The sequence below is a fragment of the Balaenoptera ricei genome, chromosome 12 (genome assembly GCF_028023285.1).
Source record: "Balaenoptera ricei isolate mBalRic1 chromosome 12, mBalRic1.hap2, whole genome shotgun sequence".
In the NCBI taxonomy this organism is placed as follows: Eukaryota; Metazoa; Chordata; class Mammalia; order Artiodactyla; family Balaenopteridae; genus Balaenoptera; species Balaenoptera ricei.
Window position 1 is genome coordinate 61,568,331 of NC_082650.1, and position 22,080 is coordinate 61,590,410.

Below are 22,080 nucleotides of genomic sequence, written 5' to 3' on the forward strand. Positions count from 1 at the left end.
TTTTTTGTTTCATTTTTTAATTAGAAAACCCAAATAAAGCACTAGCTATGAAGTCTTGTTTCTTTGAGAGATGAACTATATAATCGCCTAGCCATAAAAAAATTATGCTTATTCCATCTGAGTAATGATATAAAGGCCCATTTTGAGGATTACATGATATACTATGATTTACATAATAATATACAAAAAGAGGTTAGTGTTCCCTTTCCAACTCACCCTTGCCTTTAGAATATGTTTGTTTCCAAACAAAATGTAGGATCTTATCATTTTTGAGCTCCCAATGCAAGCATTATTCTTTACCACACAAATTCCAGTTTATAGAAATACTAAAACTTATACTGACTGAATTTGAATAACATCAAAATTTTAATAAGCGCTCATGTCAGTCGATTATAATTCCAGGAGAAGGGCCTAAAGCATTTATCCCCTCAGAAGTCCCTAGTTTAGAACCAAAATACATTATCTTGGAAACAACTATGACAACTCTGCCCCCAAATTATCACAAATATGGCACAATCTTAACTTTTCCTCTTCAGTTGACAAAGCTTTAAAATCACAGCAGAATCCATAGATGACCAACTCTAATAGGGTCAGGTAGTAGTGTGGTTGATGACAAGAGAAGTGATAGGGAAGGTGGTAAAATGAGAGCCCAGGCTGCATTTTAAAGGGAGCAGAGAGTACTTCCTCCCAGCTCCTGTTTCAGACCTTCCAGACAAATCACAAACTTAGATTTGCATGTGAAACCTTGTGATTTTTAAATACTATAATTATTCAAAGTTTATGTATGGTCACATTGTAAACTTTCCTTTATAGGACCCCCCCACCCCAGGGTGTTCCACAAACATAGTGTCATGTGTTGTTAGTGAGAAAATGATGGACCTGGGAGTCTAGGGAACCAAAGTTTGAATTCCTCCTCTACCACTTAGCAACTTTGTGCCCTCAGGTGAGGTGCTCTCCACCTCAGTCTCCTTATCTGCAAAATGAGGAATATAATATCTATGGCTTTTGTAGCAATTATAAATAAAAAATATAAATGCCTATGCATTTAAAAATAATAAAAATTGTGTTTATGAATACTTCAATAAACCAAATAATAGTGTCATTGGGGGGAAATTTCCACTTGCTCTTCAAATCTGGACTTAGTGAAAAAATAATGCCATTTATTACAGTTATAAATTACTATGAACGTGATTTACAGAAATCATAGACTGTCTATGTCAGGATACCAAGTAGTTTGCAGCCACATAGAGGCAGTGGTCTCTGATTGCTTCCAGCTATGAACTGTCACCATCACTTATTCATCTTGTTTATCTAAGAGGGTCACTTGTTTTACATGTATATACATACCCACTTTTACTAAGTAATGAAGATGAGAGTTATGGTGAGAATAAAGGCAAAGGTGAATAATGCAAGAGGCAGTATTAGCATTTTGGCTCAGAGTTTGAGGTTGGGTGTCAAGTGAAACAATATCTCAGTCCTAGCTTTATCATTTTTTCTCACTGTTAAGACTTAGAAGAGTCAGTACTTCTCTCTAAGACTTAGTTTTTTCATCTGAAATCTTTTGGATAGTCTGCTCTATAGGATTTTCCTCCTACATAGTAAGAACTCCATAGTGTTAACTGTTACTTTCCTTATTCATACTACTATATTCACATGAGATAGAAATATTTTAAGCAATATAGCCATCCTGCCATAAAATAATTGCAAAATAATATCAGTTCATAATAATCAAGATGGCATACAAAAAAGGTAACCATACATGTCAATGGCAAATTAAGCCTCATTCAATTGTTTAAAGTTCTGATAAGAGATTTATCAACTGGGTATATTACATATGTGATTAGATGAATCCCATTTAATAAAAAGATAATATCCTTCCTAAGTATTTGAAATAAAAAACTAATATTAATAATTTCTTACGTTTGAAGAGTAATGTATTCAAATTGCTCACACATATATTACCTCATTTGATCTTCAGATAAACTATATGATATAAATAGAGTAGTTTCAAGAATAAGGAACCAATGCTGATAAAGACTATATTACTTGACCAACGGCACTTGAAAAGGAAATGATGAAGCTGAGGCCAAATGCAGGTTTGCTCACATCTAATTCAATTTTCAAAATACTATACCACATTTAACAATTTAGCATTTCCTCTTTTGTGTTAAAACCAAACTGTGATTTTTGTATTCCAGACTTATCAGCGTTAACTTTGTTGGCAATGGCTTGAATGACCTTAACTCGTCTTTAAATCACTGTTGCCAGGTACAGAAGTATAGGCATTGTCTTGAGAATCACCGTCCTCTTTATAAATAGGTACTGAATTCTCCAGCATCACCATGTTTAATGTTTAACAATTAGAGGTACCAATAGGGAGGAGAAATAAGAACCCCACTCTAATGAGCCACCCTTCCTATCTCCAGACTCCAGATGAAATCCTGCCATGGTAACCATTTGGTTTAGTATAGCAATCATTTGTTAAATTATAATAATCAGGAGACTAATGATACTCCAAGGTTCCATTAAAACAGTTTAAGAACTATGATTACACCAAACCAGATAAATATTTTAATTTTGTATAATAATTTTAATTTTTGTATAATTCACATACGAAATTAAATTAATATGGAATCGTTCATTTTCCTTTAGAAAACCCAATGCGGTGCCAAATGGGAGGTCAGTTACATTAGTTGCTACAGCACAAATTGGTCAAACTTGTAATTATATATAGTCAAAACTGGCAATTTGTTAAAGTAATTTCAATAATATTATTTTAAATAAAAAATGTTAACAGATATACCTTTAAAATATTTGCCAAAAAAAGTGATAAAGGGCTAATAGTACTGCCATGTCAATAGTCCATATTAAATCAAAAATGAAAATACTACACCCTCGGGCTTCCCTGGTGGCGCAGTGGTTGAGAATCTGCCTGCCAATGCAGGGAACACGGGTTCGAGCCCTGGTCTGGGAAGATCCCACATGCCGCGGAGCAACTAGACCCGTTGAGCCACAACTACTGAGCCTGCGCGTCTGGAGCCTGTGCTCCGCAACAGCGACAGTGAAAGGCCCGCGCACCGCGATGAAGAGTGGCCCCCGCTTGCCGCAACTAGAGAAAGCCCTCGCACAGAAACGAAGACCCAACACAGCCAAAAATAAATAAATTAATTAATTAATTTTAAAAAAATACTACACACTCCTAAATTCCTTATCTGAGTGAGAGGTTATACTGGTTCCTTGGCCCCAGGCCAGTGATGTGCTAATAAATGTTTGACACCAGCTCTCTAGGAGGAAAAAAAATCTCTGATTTTAAGCATTTGCCAATTTCCATAGAATAAATACTCACTAGAGTTGATTTCAAGCTACTAACACGAAGTCACTCAAGGCAGAGTTAGAGAGGTGAACAATGGGCTCTCACAAGCTAGACAGGCCAGCTCCAGCCTACCACTGCCCAAACTCCAGAACTAATCCAAATCTCCAGAACTTAGAACCACGTATTTTAGAAAAGCTTCCTCAATGATTTTGCTACAGTCAGTCCATAGGAGAGTGTTTAGGAACCATGGACTACCTTATCGTACAACTACAGGAGTTTCTGAGACTAAGAATGGGAAAACATTTGTTCGGCTTCTCCTGTGTAGCACAAAGCCAGGTGGAAGTGACATCAGCATCACTATCACCTAGGACAACTCTGAATTGTGGAAAGAATATATCACTTTTAAATTAAAGCAAACTCTAAGGCATCCCCTTGGTGTATAGCTATTTGTGAGCCCAGATAAATGACAAGCCTTTCTGATACCTTCCTGAGCCAAAAAGAAAGTGCCTGCCTCTGATAAAAGTCACTGAAATCCTCATTGTTTCTCAAAGAACTTATTTAGTCCAGTCCTCTGCTTCCAAGAAAGGATGACAGCTTGGTGGTATTTCAGCTCCTATTGCCCATATTCATGAATTACTTATGAGCAATTTCAATTCTTGGTGTCAAATTATTCAACAGAAGCCAACAAATACAGGCATTACTCTTTGTAGACATGCCAATTTCATAGAATTTATAACTTTTAATCTCTGGGTTTACACCAATCTTCAAGAGACAGAAAATTAGAAGGATTAGTATTGGTAATTAGTCTTTGCCTGGGTCACCCTGAAAGCCTGAGAAAAAGGCTTGCAGGCAGGTAGTTTATTTGGGAATTGATCTCAGAGAATAGTAGTGAGGGATGGAGGAATCTGTGGGGAAGAAGGCAAAGTCATTACAAAGATGTGTTATCTAGCTGGAAACCTCTATGGGCAATAATTACTCAGTTCAAAACAGATTATGAGGGCTTCCCTGGTGGCGCAGTGGTTAAGAATCCACCTGCTAATGCAGGCGACACGGGTTGGATCCCTGGTCCGGGAAGATCCCACATGCCGTGGAGCAACTAAGCCCGTGCACCACAACTACTGAGCCTGCGCTCTAGAGCCCGTGGGCCACAACTACTGAGCCCACGCTCCACAAATACTGAAGCCCACGTGCGTAGAGCCCGTGCTTCACAAGAGAACCCACCATAATGAGAAGCCCGCACACCGCACCGAAGAGTAGCCCCTGCTCACCACAACCAGAGAAAAGCCCACACGCAGCAACAAAGACCCAACGCAGCCAAAAATAAAATAAATAAAATAAAATAAATTTATAAAAAAAAAAACAGATTATGAGAAGCTTTATGGACATGCATTTCAGAATTGCCCACCTGGCATTGAAAAGGAAGAAACATTTATCTACCTGGTATATTCTCTATTAGCCAAGTGGCCCCATGGGCATTAACTCCTTTGCCTCCATTCTTTTGGTTGATCATGCATGAGAGCCCAGCAGTTCTAAGGTAGTCAGAGAAACACAAGATGGGAAAAAAGAAGGAACTGGCCCTGGCTGAGGCACTGTCAGGCTATACCTATATAAATCTGGTCAAAGTCTGTGTGGACCTGGCCACTACAGCAGTGACTGTAGGAAAAAATGGAGCTAAGATGATATAAAGTGGTATATAAGGGGGGGTCCAGTTCACTAGGTAATAATAAAGCGGTTCTACCTACTTTGTAACTGTTGCTTGGCTCCATGATCTTATTCTTTGGACTCAGAGACCTAAAAATACTACCAAACCCCAAATCAACCCACAGACTTCTCTACACTGGCAAGAGGTCAGTGGGAGAAAAGACAATCTTGCTCATAAAGGAACAGATTCATTTATGTATTTTAAAAGATTGTAAATGTTAAAATGACCATACTACCCAAGGTAATCTACAGATTCAATGCAATCCCTATCAAAATACCAATGGCATTTTTCAAAGAACTAGAACAAATAATTTTAAAACTTGTATGGAAACACAAAAGCCCCCGAATAGTCAAAGCAATCTTGAGAAGGAAGAACAGAGCTGGAGGAAACATGCTTCCTGACTTCAGACTATATTACGTAGCTACAGTAATCAAAACAGTATGGTTCTGGAACAAAAACAGACACATAGATCAATGGAACAAGATAGAGAGCCCAGAAATAAACCCATGCACTTATGGTCAATTAATCTATGACAAAGGAGGCAAGAATATACAATGGAGAAAAGACAGTCTCTTCAATAAGTGGTACTGGGAAAACAGGACAGCTACATGTAAAAGAATGAAATTAGAACATTCTCTACCACCATATACAAAAATAGACTCAAAATTGATTAAAAGTCTAAATGTAAGACCCCAATACTGTAAAACTCCTAGAGGAAAACATAGGCAGAACCCTCTTTGACATGAATTGGAGCAATATTTTTTGGATCTGTCTCCTAAAGTAAAGGAAATAAAAGAAAAAATAAACAAATGGGAGCTAATTAAACGTAAAAGCTTTTGCACAGCAAAGGAAACCATCAACAAAATGAAGACAACCTACTGAATGGGAGAAAATATTTGCGTATGATATGACCAATAAGGGATTAATATCCAACATATATAAACAGCTCATATAACTCAACATCAAAAAAACAAACAACCTGGTTAAAAAATGGGCAGAAAAACTGAATAGACATTTTTCCAAAGAGGAAATGTAGACAGTCAAAAGGCATATGAAAAGATGCTCAACACTTCTAATCATCACGGAAATGAAAATCAAAACCACAATGAGATATCACCTCAAACCTGTCAGAATGACTATCATCAAAAAGAACACAAATAACAAACATTGGCGAAGATGTGGAGAAAAGGGAACCCTTGTACACTGTTGGTGGGAATGTAAATTGGTGCAGCCACTGTGGAAAACAGTGTGGAGGTTTCTCAAGCTCCACAATGTAGGACCCTGGGAGAGAGAACAGAAAAGCCATAGAATTGACCACATATTTCCATCCATAAGCAGACAAGCTAATGCCACTGGAGAAATTTAAAGGGGCAGAAAGACAAAAGTAAAGACCCTTTTGGATTATATCCCATGATTGTATTAATTACATAGAATAGGCACCACACAGCTTGCTTAAAAGCAACTGACATCATAAAATCTGTTTTCATATAAAAAATTGTCAAGAGATGATTATTTACTTAGACATTTGTTGACAATATCAAATTTGGGGGTTTACCCACTAAGCAACTCTAATTCACATTTAAATCTTACATCAATTAGGTTAGTATGAAAATTTCAGCAATGTCTAGTACCATTTTCCTTAGGAAACAACTCAGATAGTATTTATACCCACTAAATTTTGAGCACACTGGTCAGTAGCAGCAGTTCTTAACAGCGCAGTGCTAGTGCAGAAGTCACTCCCCTGCAACCCCTTCATAAAAGAGAAGAAACATTAGTAGGTAAAAAATAAGAGCCTTAGGTACAGTGCAAGCAGCAGAGCAGACTGGTTAGGGTATTGGAATATGCAGTTAGATTGCTTGGTTTAAACAGCAGTAACCTTGGGCAAGCCATTTAATCTCTCTAAGCCTCATTTTCTCATCTTAAAAATGAGGATAATAATTTCTACTTCATACGGCTGCTGTGAGGATGAAATGAGATAAAGTATATGAAACACTTAGCACAGTGTCTGCCATATAGCAGGTTTTTAACAAATATTACTATTATCATTATCACATTAGTCCTCTAGAGAACACTGTAATACACACATAACACACAGTGGGCTAGAAAAATAAAGAGAAATTTCTGAAGTGCTATACAAATGTAAAGGGCCACTGTTGATCTTACGTTTATTCTGTCTCTCTCTCTCTCTCTCTTTCAAAAGGAAATATAATAAAATAAGTTTGTTGTGGTAGAAAAAGGATATCTTGAATGGTTTTTGCACTCAACCTCTCAGAACCTCAGTTTCCCCATTTACAGAATGGCAATCATATTGCAATGCTTAGGTCTCTGGGATGTTGAAAGATTAGAACAGGTAGCGTGTTGTGAAGAGCTCAGCAGTGAGTTACAGACACAGTCATGGACATCGAGGGAAAGTGGCTTTGAAGCATCTTCCCTACGCTAAGAAGCTCTTCTTGCATTGCAACGGAAAAACTGCAGGATCTTCACATCTGGGCTTCAAGAAAAGTAAGAGAAAAGTGACTTCTTAGGACACAAGGTGTGAGAAGACTGCAATCAAAAGTCCTGCCTACAACCAGCTTTAGGCAGATAGTTAAGAATATTTTTAAAGATCAACACATAGAGATCAAAAGAAATAAATGTAATTATTTACAATGTACAACATTATAAAATTAAAATTCTGAGAATAACTTTTGACTGGCATCATTACAAAGTTTCTGCTCCTGAATGTTCAAATATATATGTCAATGTTCATCAAAAACAATGATTATAAGGCAATAAATCAAATATTACTATATAAAAAGCAATCTGTTTTTAAAATGCTAAGTATTATGAAACTTGTAAATATCAAAATAATACATGTGATTGGTATCTAATATTATTTATAAAATATAAACTACACATGATAAGTTTAGTAAATTCCTTAGGAAAAAGCTATTTTCAGCACTTCCAAATCTTACACTGTTTTGCAACGAATGGGGTATGTTGTAACTTTATTTTACCTACCCTCAGATGAATAAGGTTTGATTTAATCATCTTGTAGTCACCAGAGAAATAAGGATGGAAAAAAGTACTGCGCAAGGCTATATTCCAGCATCACAAGTGGAGACAACAGGACCCCCATCCACTGACTGTGTGATCTTGCCCAATTCACTCGATCTCTCCTCTTCTTTAAAAGAAGAGTAATAATTGAATGGGCTGTCAGGGTCAAACTGAATGTAAAGGAGCTGGGAGAACTGCTAAGTGCAATATATGAATAGATAAGCCACTCAACCTCACTGTGACTGTTTCCTCATCTGTAAAATGAGGTATGAGGGTTGTCACTAAAAACTTTTGAAGCATGTAAATTCTGTGATTCTCGGCTTAAAATGAAGGTACCAAAAGTTACCTTCTTGGGCTTCCCTGGTGGCGCAGTGTTTGAGAATCTGCCTGCCAATGCAGGGGACACGGGTTCGAGCCCTGGTCTGGGAGGATCCCACGTGCCGCGGAGCAACTGGGCCCGTGAGCCACAATTACTGAGCCTGCGCGTCTGGAGCCTGTGCTCCGCAACAAGAGAGGCCGCGATAGTGAAAGGCCCGCGCACCGCGATGAAGAGTGGCCCCCGCTTGCCACAACTAGAGAAAGCCCTCGCACAGAGACGAAGACCCAACACAGCCATAAATTAATTAATTAATTAATTTAAAAAAAAAAAGTTACCTTCTCCCACCGTATCTCATTCCTAGATATAGACACCAACCCCCAAATCACACACCATTTTTGTGGACTTGTTTCTTCACAGACTGCCTGCCAGACACAGCAGAGATTGGGTGACAGCACTACCTAAGGCAACACACATCTTAAATACAGATAGGCCCTTCTTCTAAAAGAACTTTGAAAACTGTGAGCTTAATTGCAATTAAAAAGTCCATTGAAATTCAGTGCAACTAGCATTAAAATAAACAACTTTGTAATAAAATATACCAGTATGGATTTTATGCTTTTAAAAAAAAAAGGATCCTCAATGGATATGACTATGTGTAACATTTAAATATTTATGCATAAATTTTCATTTTACTACAAATGAAAATTATTGGTTTATCTAATAAGTAATCAGTGTATTAAGGGGATTTTAAATTGAAGAAAGTAATTTAAAATAACCAAGCATGCTTAATGAAAATTATCCCTTTTAATATCTCTTTTCTAATTAATGTGTTTTTCTAAAATTTAAAAGAAGCCGGGTATTCAATAAACTATGACGTCTAGATATTTTACATTATCCTTATTTAGATAGGATTTTAGGATTAGAAGGGACCTTTAAATGTCACCTGTTTAGCCTTAGTATCACGTCTGCCAAGTGGTCATCTAATGAATGTTTGAATTCCTCAAGTCTCAGGGAACTCACTCCCTCTCATTTTAACTTCAGAGAGAATGGATTATTAGAATTTCACCTATTCTGCCAAAACTCAATCTAAATTTTTAACTTAGAAAATTAACAAAATGACCAAATAATGACCAGTGTCCAGATTTGGAATAACACTATAGTAAAAGCAAACAACTTGTTAGTTTAATTCAACTGTGCCTGAAGTCATCTGGCATTAGACAGACTCCACAACACAGGTGGAACAAATTTCCATGGAAGTGTTCTTAGCATTGCAGAGACCAACTGTGCTCATCCAATTCTCCACAGGCTGACAATCGGGACCTACAATACCCATGGCCAGGTGCAGGCCCGTGAAAAACAACAATCAGTGAGCCCTGTTCTGCCTGAGCCAATGAGAATGAGGCCTGACTGAATATTAGAGTTATGGTCCCAAAGGTCTGGAATTTGTCTGTCAGCAGAAGCTCAAGTCTTCCCTGACCACAGTGATCCCAAGCCCCAGGCTGGAACCTTTGTCTCACCATTCATACCAAGTCTCTATTTCTGGCCTTTGGCCATGCTTTCCACTTTATATTCAAGCTCCCTATCCTAAATTCTGGTCCATTTGCCTGGGATCCAAATAATTGCCTACCTCTTGTCTCCTTAATGCGGCTAGATGGACCCTAGATGAGGTTCAGGTTCTATCTGGATCTGTTCTACCAGAAACAAGCTACCCCTACCTGACTATAATTTTCTACTCTCTCCAGATACTTCTATGGCTCGATCCCTACTTATCATTTTAAGAGCTTCTGTGATATTAATGGTTGTTTGTCTCAGACTTGAACTACTTCCCCTTGAACACTGGAATATGGACTTCTGGCCACAATCTATGGGAGTCAGCCCCACTGCCATGTTAATCTCTCTTAGGGGCATCATGAGAGAGTAATAGGGGTCCTGGCTCAGTTTTCCAAGACTTGTCCCCACCTGCTCCTGATTTACTCCACTTATATGCTATTGAGGTCCCAAAATGCCTGGTGCTAGAAACCCTCTCAGATACTAGGACAACAAATTTAAAAGTCTATAGAAAGTTGATTCAGACTAAAGTACAAGGATGGATATGCAGTATTCAATTAAGAACAGTTAAGAATATATATTCCCTGAGCAAGAGTTCTACAGGATGGCTTGGTAAAAGAGGATGCTTTTTAAGCTAAATGGATATAATAGTGACAAAGTGAAGCAAACATTTCAAGCTATATAGGGAGATATTTTGAAACAGAAAGATCTGACCATTGCTCCTTAAATCACATCTTGTAAGTGACTTTAGCCAGGCAAAATCACAACCTTGCTTTCCTAATCCCACCGTGCATGCTAATCTTCCCCTTTTAGCACCCTTGTCTGTCACATACCCATGGTGATTACATTCTCTCTTGCATTTTTCTCCGTCTCATATGAATACATCTTATCTCTAAAGCAGATTACAAACTCCATACCTTACCTTATCATACCAGGAATGTTTTCAGTAGACAATAAATTCTTATTGAATTGAATTGAATTGAAACAAATTGGGAGAAAAATGACTTTATATTGCAGAAGAGCTAAGTTAACAAAAGATTTGAATCAAATGCCTAATAAAGTTCTGAGACTGGATAACTGAGGCTTAGAGAGAGACTGAAAATAATATTGCACAAATTAGAAAACAAGATGTGGAACAACTATAATACAGACAAAAGCTGTCAGTTATCGACTGTGGTAGGGGGAATAATGGGCCCCTAAAGACATTTACCTCTTAATCTCTGGAACCTGTGAATACATTATCTTAAAGGCAAATGGTACTTTTCAGTTGTGATTCAGTTAAGGCTCTTTAGATGTAGAGATTTTCCTGGATTATCCAGGTGGGCCCAACATAATAACACGACTCCCTGAAATTAGAAGAGAAAGGCAGAAGAGTGGGTCAGAGAGATGATATGAAGAATAAGGAGAGGTTTGAAACATGAGAAGGATTCAGCTTGCCATTGCAGGCTTTGAAGACGGGGAAGGGGACAGAAAGCCAAGGAACGTAGGTGGCCTTTAGAAGATGAAAATGGGCTTCAGCTGACAGCCAACAATAATGCCCTCAAGGCTATTATGCTAAGTGAAATAAATCAGCCAGAGAAAAACAAATACCATATGATCTCTCTTATATGTGGAATGTAAAAAAACAAACAAAAACAAGTGCATAGATACAGAGACCAGATTGGTGATTACAAGAGGTGAGGGGTAGGGGGATGAGAGAAATGGGTGAAGGGGGTCAAAAGGTTAAAAAAAAGTCCCATGCCATTTACCTCCATGCAATATTTGGGACATACTTATACCAGAAACTGGGGGCAGCCTGGGGTTCCTACGCATCCAGAGAGCAGCAAATATAATAGTGAGAGGTTGATAGAATGAGCTCAACAGTCAGACCAATGAGCTCGACTCTGGCCTTTGTGTGTCCTAAATCAAGTCACTGCACTTCTCTGAGCCTTCCTTTCCTCATAGGGCTAGTAAAATCTTCCCCTGGGGATAGTATGAAATTTTCAAAAAAAATTTCTGATTGTCAGTTTTCTACATGATTCTCCCATAACACTCCTTATCTTTGCTTCCATTAAAAAAAGAGAAAGAAGTAAAGAAAGAAAAAAAGGAAAAAAAGAAAGAAAATGGGGGTCTCGGTCCCACAACCACAAGGAACTGAATTCTGCCAGCAACTCAAATGAGCAGGAAACAGATTCTCCTCTAGAACCTCCAGGAAGGAACAGAGTCTTCCAACACCTTGATTTTCATCTGGTGAAATCTGTACTGGACTTCCTACCTACAAAACTGTAAAATAACAAATCTGTTGTTTTAGGTACTAAGTTGATGGTAATTTGTTAAGGCAGCAATAGGAAACTAATATAGGGAAAGAGAAGGTTTATTTGTCAGCCCTAGTTAGTTGGACAGTCAGAGTTACTAAGACTGGTTCATATGACTGAGGGTTTACAGTCTGTTCACCCATTAACAATGTAGTTTGGGGGCTAGGGGTTCAAATGCAGAGATCGCGAGACATTTCTGAGGCAAACAGTGGGAGAAGCTAACCAAATAACTACCAGATTTGGTTCTTTCTTTTCCTTTTCTCCAACTCTTTTTCACTGCTCCTCTCTAAGTTTCCAACTTTTATTTAGTAATTTATTTAACAAATCTTGTAAGGCCTTAGGGATCCAAAGATATAATATACATCTTTCCCCAAGCAGCTCAAAACCTTGTCAGTACAACAGATGTATCAACAATTTACATTATATTCCTAAAGAGTAGACCAAATATCTCACCTGCATTCTCATTTAACCCTCACAGCATCTTTCTACATAGGGCACTAACTGTATTGCAGACTATAAGTAGACACTGTGTGTTTATGTGTGTGCGTGTGTGTGTGTGTGTGTGTGTGTGTAGAAAAACACTCAAAATGGGGCAGGAGGGGGAAAATTTTGAAAAAAAAAGAGTGCTCTGCTAAGCTTTAGCTAGTTTAGTTTGCACAGTGTAGACATGGCCATGAATAATATTTTACCCCCAAAAGATTTCAAAATCAAAATATCTTTTAAATGAAATTCAAAATGGATCAAAAAGAATTGTTATAAGTACTAAGCAATTATTAATCTAAATCCTAAATAAACTTCTATCCTGTGAGCCATTAATATTCAAAACAGCTACTGAATTTCTCCAATACTGTGAGAAAAAACCCAACAATTAGTTTACCAGAATTTCATGAAGAGATAGCAACTGCATTCATTTCACACCTACCCTACATCAAACACTGCGTGAAGTACTTTACTGGACTTATCTCATTTACCTCAATACAGCCCCATCAGTCACTCACCTCCTAGGTTACCTTTGTTACTGAGGAATTTGAAGCTCAGAAGAAATAAATGTGCTGGCCCACTAGCAGAGAAGTAGTCAAGGAAAAGCAACAATAAAGCAACAAAATTGTTATCGGTGAGACAAATTGGACAGCAAAACAAATGTCAGATAAAGGTATGTAATAAACTATTAGTTTCCTATTGCTGCTATAACAAATTACCAGAAACTTAGTGGCTTAACATAACAAAAATGTACTGTCATACAGTTCTAGAGGTAAGAAGTTCAAAATCTGTCTAACTGGGCTAAAGTCAAAGTGTTGGCAGGGCTGATTCCCTTTGGAAGTTCTAAGGGGAAATTTTGTTTCCTTGCCTTTTCTAGGTTCTTGAGGATGTCTGCATTCCTTGGCTCATGGTCCCTCCCTCCATCTTCAAGGCCAGCAGGGTAGCCTCTCCCAATCTCTTTCTCTGACTTTCCTACCTCTCTCTTAAAAGGACCCTTGTGATTACATTGGCCCAGTCAGATAATCCAGGATGATCTCCCCATCTCAAGATTCTTAATCACATCTGCTTGGTCCATTTTGCCATGTATGGTGACATATTCACAGGATATGGCAGTTATCTTTGGGGAGCCATTACTCAGCCTACCACATAAGCATATGTAGATTAAAGTCAAGGAAGAGAATTTAGCTAGGAACAAGGAAGTACTGAAGTTTATAATTTTATCTCCTACTCCTCCCTTATGTGTGCTGAACAAACACTTTTGTCAACAAAAACTGGGTGAAATGCCTAAGCACATCTGAGATTCACTCTAAGAAGGACAAATTCAGATGCAGGACAAAAAATCAAGCTGGGTCGAGGCTAATGGACTATGCAAAGTCTTTCCCCAGAGCTTGGGCAACGGCTAATGGACTATGCAAAGTCCTTCTCCAGAGCTTGGGCAATCTCAGTATATTCAAGAGGCCTAGACACAATTCTCCCAACTATTGGCATTCCTATTGCTGCTCATTAACTGTTTTCAAGTTTCTCTTAGACCAACATAGACGATTTTGCTAGCAAATAATTACCTGAAATCTCTAAGCAGCTCCTGAGAGAAGAACCCTAGAGCTAGCTGTCTTAGCATTATAAGGTAAAATAATCAAGAGAAGAACCAGTGATGGCTCATAAAAGCATTGAGTTCCCTGAATTCTCAAGGCCATGCCATTTAAAAGATCTAACATGTAGGTTACGACTATAAAATATAAGTGTGACAAAGAAACATCATCAGGGTCTGAGATAGAAAAGGTTCAGTTCAGGGCTCAGGCATGTGGCCTGAGAAAAACAGCCCTCCCCATCTCACACTCTATTACCACAGGTACCTAACTTGTCTCTTTCCCTTCAGTTTTGCCCCACTAAGTTCATATACCTCAATGCCAAGATTATCTTTCCAAAACACACATCTGATCACCTTGCTTTCCATCTTAAACTTAGGTAATTCTGTCTATAGAATAAAGTGTAAACTCTTTGATTTAACAGATAAGGTCCTAAAACTGAGGCTACCTACGTCTATAATTTTATCTCCTAATCCTCCCTTATGTGTGCTGAACAAACACTTTTGTCAAAATGGATGTCTCAGTATTGAAGATAGCTTTCTTATTTTTATCTCTGTCTTTGCATATGCTATTCCTTTAATCTGAAAAAAAAAAGACATTTATTCAACGACTAGCCAATTCAAATGTCAATCATTCAGCAAAGCCTCCCTGAAACTAGCTCAGCAAAGTTTTAAATTCTTCCTATGTTGTGCTCCCATTGCTAACATAAAGGCATAGAGAAAATGTTCCTAGTGCATGGCAAACTTGAACCCAAGCTACACCAATATCACTTTCCAAATAATTCCCATCTGGTCATGGCACAGCAAGGGACCCCAGGGATGGTGTTTTCAGCATGTGCTACCCATCAGATCAACTACAAAGGTTTGTAAAAGATTGAAAGAAAAAAAAAAAAAAAAGGGTCCTTAGACCCACTCCAGGTATACTGAACCAGAATCTATGCCATTGGTGCTGAGAGGGCTTGCAGGTGTTTAATAAGCTTCACAGGTGATTCTGATGCAGAAAAGGGAATAAAGGTCCTCAACCAGGCTGATGCCACAACAGATATAGGACTGTCAATGCTAGTGACTGGGAGTGTGAGATCAGACCCATTGGAGAGGGTCTAAGCCAGAGCTAAGCAGGTAGCCAGGGCCACAGGTATGCGGGCTAAGACTCAGGGCAGCAGAGGGCTCAAGTCAGGAAACCAAGGTGGAAGCTCTTCTATCTGGATCAAAGAAACATCAGAAATGGAGGAAGGGCAGGACTCAGTAAGTAATCCAGTACACCTGGCCTGTCTTAGACACACTGGGTACCTAACTTTGGGAAATGAGAGTAATTCTAGAAGTCACCAACTGGAAGCTTCTCCAAACAGCAACACTGCATCATCTGGAAACATTAGAAAAGTATCTTGGGCCCCATCCCAGACCTACTGAGTGAGAATCTGCATTTTTGCCTTATCCCCAGGTGATGTAAAAGCCACATCAAAATTTACAAAGCACCCAAGCCTGGTTCCAGATGATGCCAATGCTGCTAGTCTGTAGATCACACTACGAGAAGCAAGTCTTGACCTACAACTGAGCATGAAGAAGAAATTCAAGTGTTACCACTGTTAGCAGTTTGAGGGCAGGAATCTCAATTACCTTGTCTCAGCAATGGACACAGGGTCTTAGGAACTGATAATACAGTCTATTGGTTGAGACCTCAGGACTTGCAGCTGGTTCAATTCCAACTCTACCACTCACAAGCTGTGTGGTATTGTCAAGTTACTTAACTTCATTATGCTTCAGTCTCTCATCTGCAATACAGACATAACTGCCTCGTAAGAATGAGGGAGAGAGAGCATGTTATTTTTGATAGCACTGTAAGTGCTCAATAGATGATGAAAAAAATTAATAAGATAATCAATTATTGATTGATCAGTTGATATACTGATTTTTGGTGAGTAAAATAGATCCAAAATTCTGGTGGTGTAAATGATCTCAATGTGACTCATATAATCTAAGAAGAAAGACTGAAATCTTAGTGACTGACAGACATTCCAGGCATAAGACTTCTGAGAGTATTAATACATAAGTTCTCCTAAGTGATGGATGAAAGAACTGTCTAAAGCAAGAGAATCACTAACCTTTTTGGAGTAGTGACATCAAAATGATGTTTATGAGATCTCAAAGCTCTCTTAATTCTCCCCCAAATACCTAAGATGGAAATTTTTCATGGCTTATTTTCACTAAATTAAATTTCAATTGATTTACTTGACAATATTTTGACATTTTTGCATTATAGAGTATTGCATCTGCCATAATAAACAATACACATTCAAAGAAACACATTTAGTTTTAGGCTAATCCTTAAAATAACTTCCTTATTTTTGTCTAGTGCTTTTAAATTTTCAAAAAACTTTCACTCCTTCTACCTCATTTATCCCCGTAACAACCCTACAGTTGTTTTTTCTAAAGCCTAGAAAAGTTTGTTATTCCTGTCTGACAGTTGAGGAAATGGAAAATGATTTTAAAGTGCTCAAAGTCACATAGCTGGTTTGTGGCAGAAACAGGACTAGAACCAAGTTTTCTAACTCCCAGCCATTTCTTTAAGCTACCTACCAGTACCACTACCACCATCTGGTTGCCACATATTATTCTGTATACAAACCCACGGCAAAGCCAGGTCACCAGCTCAACTGCCCAATATCCTAATTCCTCTCCCAAACAAGTGTCCTTTCCCCAAAAAGTATGTTCTAAATACCACAAAAGCAACAGCTTCCTAAACATACAGGAAAACCTTTTTTATTTTGTTAAAGTAACTTTTCAGTTCTAGAAGTTAGAAGTCAAATTTGGAGGTGCGACTTTAAAATTTTTTCAAATTATAGTGAAATATAATTTTTTTTTAATTTGACTAGTTCATTCATTCACTAAACACTACATCTGCCTACAGATTTCTCAGCTCAACTGTCTTTTAAAAAATGTTCTAAGCTATAAAAGGAAGTTTTTTAAAAGTGTTACTGTGCATTCCAATTTTGGATACCAATATTTATTGAGTCCAAACACGTGGGTTTTAGAAATGAGCACAAATCTTAGACTGACAAATGATAAAGCAATGGGATCTTATTAATAAAGTTTAATATTTAAGTCTTCAAACATACCCCAAGCAGCACAGCATGTTCTTAAAAAAAAAAAAAAAAAAAAAAATCACTGTAGTTAAAGATTGCAATTTAGTCATTAAACTTTAGAACTGATACTGTGAAATGTTTTCCCAAAGTTAGTATACATTTTTAAAGCATTTGTAAGGGTTCTGGATAGTCTATAAGGTTATATAATTTATGACAACAATTATGACAGAATCACTAAAGGAAAACTGACAACTCTAAACTGACAAGTGTAAGAAATTCCAAAGTTGCACTGACAATTCAGATCTACTTCCTTTCATGCCCAGATTCACTTAATATCTCATTTGGTTTTCAAACCTCCCCTCAGAAGCAATTGGAACAAAACCATGAGCAAGCTCAATCTCCATTTGGGCATGTAACCCTTTTACAAACACAATTACAGCCAAACACTATTGTAACCTGATTTGCATTTGCACTAAGTTACAAAGCACATTGAGAATGCCTGCTATGCATACTACAGACTTATTAGGAGGATAGATTGCAGGGCTTCTGTGAACACTAATTAAAAAGGTTTTATCTTTCCCCTCTGATCCACTGAAATTGTTCAAATGCCTTGCCTGCTACAACTTTGTTCAAAAACAGTTTTCAAACATGTGATCAGAGCTAGGCAACTATTTCAGGTGGCTTGATTCTGTTTCCACGGTGGACAAGGCCAGAAAGACAAAGTTTCAGTCTAAACTTTGAGCTTCCTTTCCTTTGTTATTTTGTGTTGCAACCTTAGCATTATCCAACTGTGGACTTTTATCTGTGAATATCTAAATCCTGTCTTGTGGAAAACTAATTACTGAACCACTGAGAGCTTCATAATGTCCTGCATTTAAGTCCTGAGCATCATACATAATGCATAGGCAGCAGTCTCTGCACTCTGATTACAGAACACTGTCATTAAGTGAGCAAATTAAAGATGTGAATAATTCACTGGCTGAGCTTATTGTCAGTGCTGCATTGTGAAATTAGAATTTCTAATAAGTACTGCAATTTTTTTAACCCAATTAACACAGAGAACATCTTGAGACTGATTAGTACAATAAAAATTATTACCTTATTCTTTTGCTTCACAACAGCCAAATTAAATACTGTACTTAATTATGCAGCATTCATTCCTTCTCTGTTAAAAAAAAAAACCCTATCATTTTAATAAGAGTTCTAATATTTGTATGTGAGCTAAAAATACAGCACATGCATCTGTAGCTCACTGTCTTTTTGCAAAGTTTTTTTTTAAGAGTCTGAACATCAGTATTATCACCAGTGGTGGATTATGATGACACCAGTCTGTTCTTAAACCAAATATTTTTTCCAAAAAAAACAAACAGCACACACAGAATTGACAAAGTAACTAACCTCCCCAAATTGAGTTGAATATATTATACCTCTGCTTTTTCTTGGATCTTTAGATGCAGATTAACACAGATTTGCCCCTACTCTACTGTATATGATTGAGGCTGAAACATATATTTAAGAAAATTAATTGATTAGGAAAAAATCAAGTATCTGTAAGAGTGGGTCTTACCTCAGATGCTCATATAGCACACAGTGATCTGTCTCACTCCTGCCAGGCAAGTGGGAAAGTCCAGTTTATGCTCGGCATGATGATCCTACGCAGAGAGTGTCTGCTGCCATGTTAAATAAAGAAAATGATCATTTAAACGGGGGCTTTTGTCTCCCAATATTTTCTCCTGCTGCCCCTTTCGCATCAAAGCCCAGTGAGGCAGGCACATCTGGCGGCAGTCCCTGCCCCTGACCGCAGCTGCCTCTGGAGAGCTCCCCCCTTCCTTTCAGCTCCTCTGCATCCCCTTCCTGGGCAACTTCAGCCCCCTAAAATGGGGGAAAGAAACGATGACATTGCAGGCAGAATATGAGATTGTTTGTTCAGCTTCTGAGCCACCTCCTTCCTGTCTAGATATTTTACAGAAAGGGAATGAGAAGAGGGAAACAGCGAAGGTGCTCTGAAAATCAGTCAGACACAATGCAATAGGGAGATGGAGAGGAGGGAAAGGAGAAAGAGAGAGCGAGAGTGTGTGTGAAGGGGGGGTAGCTGTCAGTGCAGATAAATCTGCATATGGAAATTAGGGTTATCCTGGGTGCAGTTTTATTTAACTATGATCTACTGTTTTTTTAATTAGACCAGAATTTTAGCAAAGGAAAGGAAGAAGGAAAGTGAGTCTTGAAACCAGAGACAGAAACTTCTAATTCAATAGACTTAAAATTTCATAGCAACTGCAAATAGCAAATCTAGAAGTTGTAGGAAAAAGAAAAGGAACAACAACAACAACAACAAAAAGGACACGTTTTTCCCTGTTTTGTTTAATAAACTAGAAAACCTCCCCACCTCCAAAAAAATAAATAAATAAATAAATAAGGAAATTGGGATAAGACTGTAAAGCATTTGAAAGGAAGGAAAAAAACATCTTTCATGATCTGTGAAAAAATTTTCCTTAAATGATAGAAGAATCATATGGGACAAAGGAATTGTCAAAAGTAGAAATTGGCATTACATGTGGAAACCAGGAGCAACACATTCTGCATTTTAATATCAGAGGTATAGCATGTTTTTTGCCTTCCTTAGAAAACACCTTTTGCAGCTCTAACCTATGGCAAAGTGCCACAGGCTATAATCAGCTTGAGGTTGTCACTGACACAAGCCAACTACTCCTTTTGAGGCACTGGGAGTAAAACAGTGAGGAGGCAGAGTGACCACTACTGGAGGTTGGCTGGTATGCTTGGCACTGAGCCCTCCACCAGAGGTGCTGGTTGGATAGCAGTGTGACCAGAAGGAAGCATGAGTTAATTCTGTAATCTGTGAGTGGGGAATTTCATGGAACGGACTAACGTTTACTAGTTCACCTACAATGTGGCAAACATTGTAAATGAACACTCCATGGTTTCTGCTCTCAAGAAGACAGAATTCAATGGAAAAAAAATTAATTAAAAATGAGACGGTAATGCACTTTTATAAACCAAGGAGTGCATCAGAGAGTCTAGATTCGAGCAGTGTGAGGAGGTGTCAGTACCCTCAAAGCTCTCCACACAGATGGCTGACTGGATCCTTCAAGACCAGCTCAGACACTGTAAATAAAATTACTTTGTCCCTTTGAACTTTTGTTTCTTCAGCTGTAAAATACCTGCTTTTTAAGTTTGGGATATTAGATAACAAAAAAAAGACATCACCTTTTGTCTGGCTCATGATAATGGCTCAAAAAATCAAATCAATTGTCAGTTCAGATGTCATCTCCTCTGTGAATCCTTCCCCAATATCTACAAACAGGCTCAGAGGCTTCTTCTGCAATTCTCCCACTGTTCTCCATTATATTATATCCTTGTCATTTTCAGCAGGTCTGTCTCGTTACCAGTGGGTCTCAACCAGGGGCCATTTTGTCCCCTTAGGGTATATTTGACAATGTCTGGAGACGTTATTGATTTTCACAACTGGAGAAGGAGGGTTGCCATGGGCATCTAATAGGCAGAGGCCAGGGATGCTGTTAAACAATCTACAATACACAGAACAGGTCCCAACAACAAAGAATTATCAGGCCCAAAATGTTAACAATGTAGCAATGAACACAACTAGCACCCAGATATTGGTTTCTAATAAAAGGAACCAGGGGTCCTTGGACAAAAGGCTGATTTTAGATGTGGGGCAAGAAAAATACAACGTGATCTAGAGCATCTTGTAGTGCTAGAAAGTAAGAAGTGCTCAAAAATCAACAAAAGTTATAAAACAAAACGCTGATGGCGTATGTCAAAGGGACACAGGAACCATCTGAAAGATCTCCCAATGGCAAAAGTTGGAAATATTTGAGCAACAAATACACAAAATAGTATTGGATTATAACCTAAGCTATAATATAAATATCCATGAGTCCATAGTGATATAAATAAGTTATTGAAAACTAATTAAGTGAAAGAGAAGAGAAATCTTCCTTGCAGAAGAATTCCAAATAATTTATGTAAATAATCCTTCCTCAAGGAGATGGAGCATAACTCCCCACTCCTTAGGTGCGGGGTTCTCATATTAACGTCCATAGTCGTGGGTGGGGAGGCAGGACTGACAGTAACTTTATAGAGGAGAAATCTGACCTAACACTACTTCAGCCAGGTGGTCAAGGTTAACATCAACAATGGTAAGTCACATTGTTCATGTATGTGCCCTAACCCTAGTCTAATTATGAAAAAAAAATCAGACAGATTCCCATAGAGGGACATTCTACAAAACACCTGATCAAGACTCCTCAAAAATAGGAAAAGTCTGAGAAATTGTCACAGCCAAGAGGAGCCTAAAAAGATATGAACACTAAATGTATGGTGGTATCCTGGATGGGATCCTTGAACAGAAAAAGGATTTTAGGTTAAAACTAAAGAAGTCTGAATAGAGTATGGACTTTAGTTAATAGTAATGTATCAATTGATGGGTTTATTAATTTTAACAAAGGTACCATCTTAATGTAAAATGTTAATAATAGCGGAAACTGGGTGCGAGTATATAGGAACTCTGCACTATCTCTGCAAAGTTTCTGTAAATCTAAAACTGTTCTAAAAAAATGTATTTAATTTTTAAAAAGTCAATAGTGCCAAAGTGAAGAAACTCTGCCCTGTACTATACTATAAGCTTCTGAAAGAAAGGGGCTTTGTGGGTTTGTTGAGTATGTTTATAGGCTCATGGCGG

At 38.0% G+C, this 22,080-nt stretch overlaps 1 long non-coding RNA gene across 3 annotated transcripts in view; it reads right to left on the minus strand.

Annotated features, from left to right (window-relative positions):
* LOC132376356 (uncharacterized) overlaps window positions 1–22,080 on the minus strand; it is a 1,138,994-nt gene that overhangs the window by 1,094,393 nt on the left and 22,521 nt on the right. For all 3 annotated transcript variants that reach the window (XR_009506280.1, XR_009506281.1, XR_009506279.1), the window contains exon 2: window positions 18,928–19,030. This is a non-coding gene — a long non-coding RNA (uncharacterized LOC132376356). The remainder of the gene's footprint in view (window positions 1–18,927; window positions 19,031–22,080) is intronic.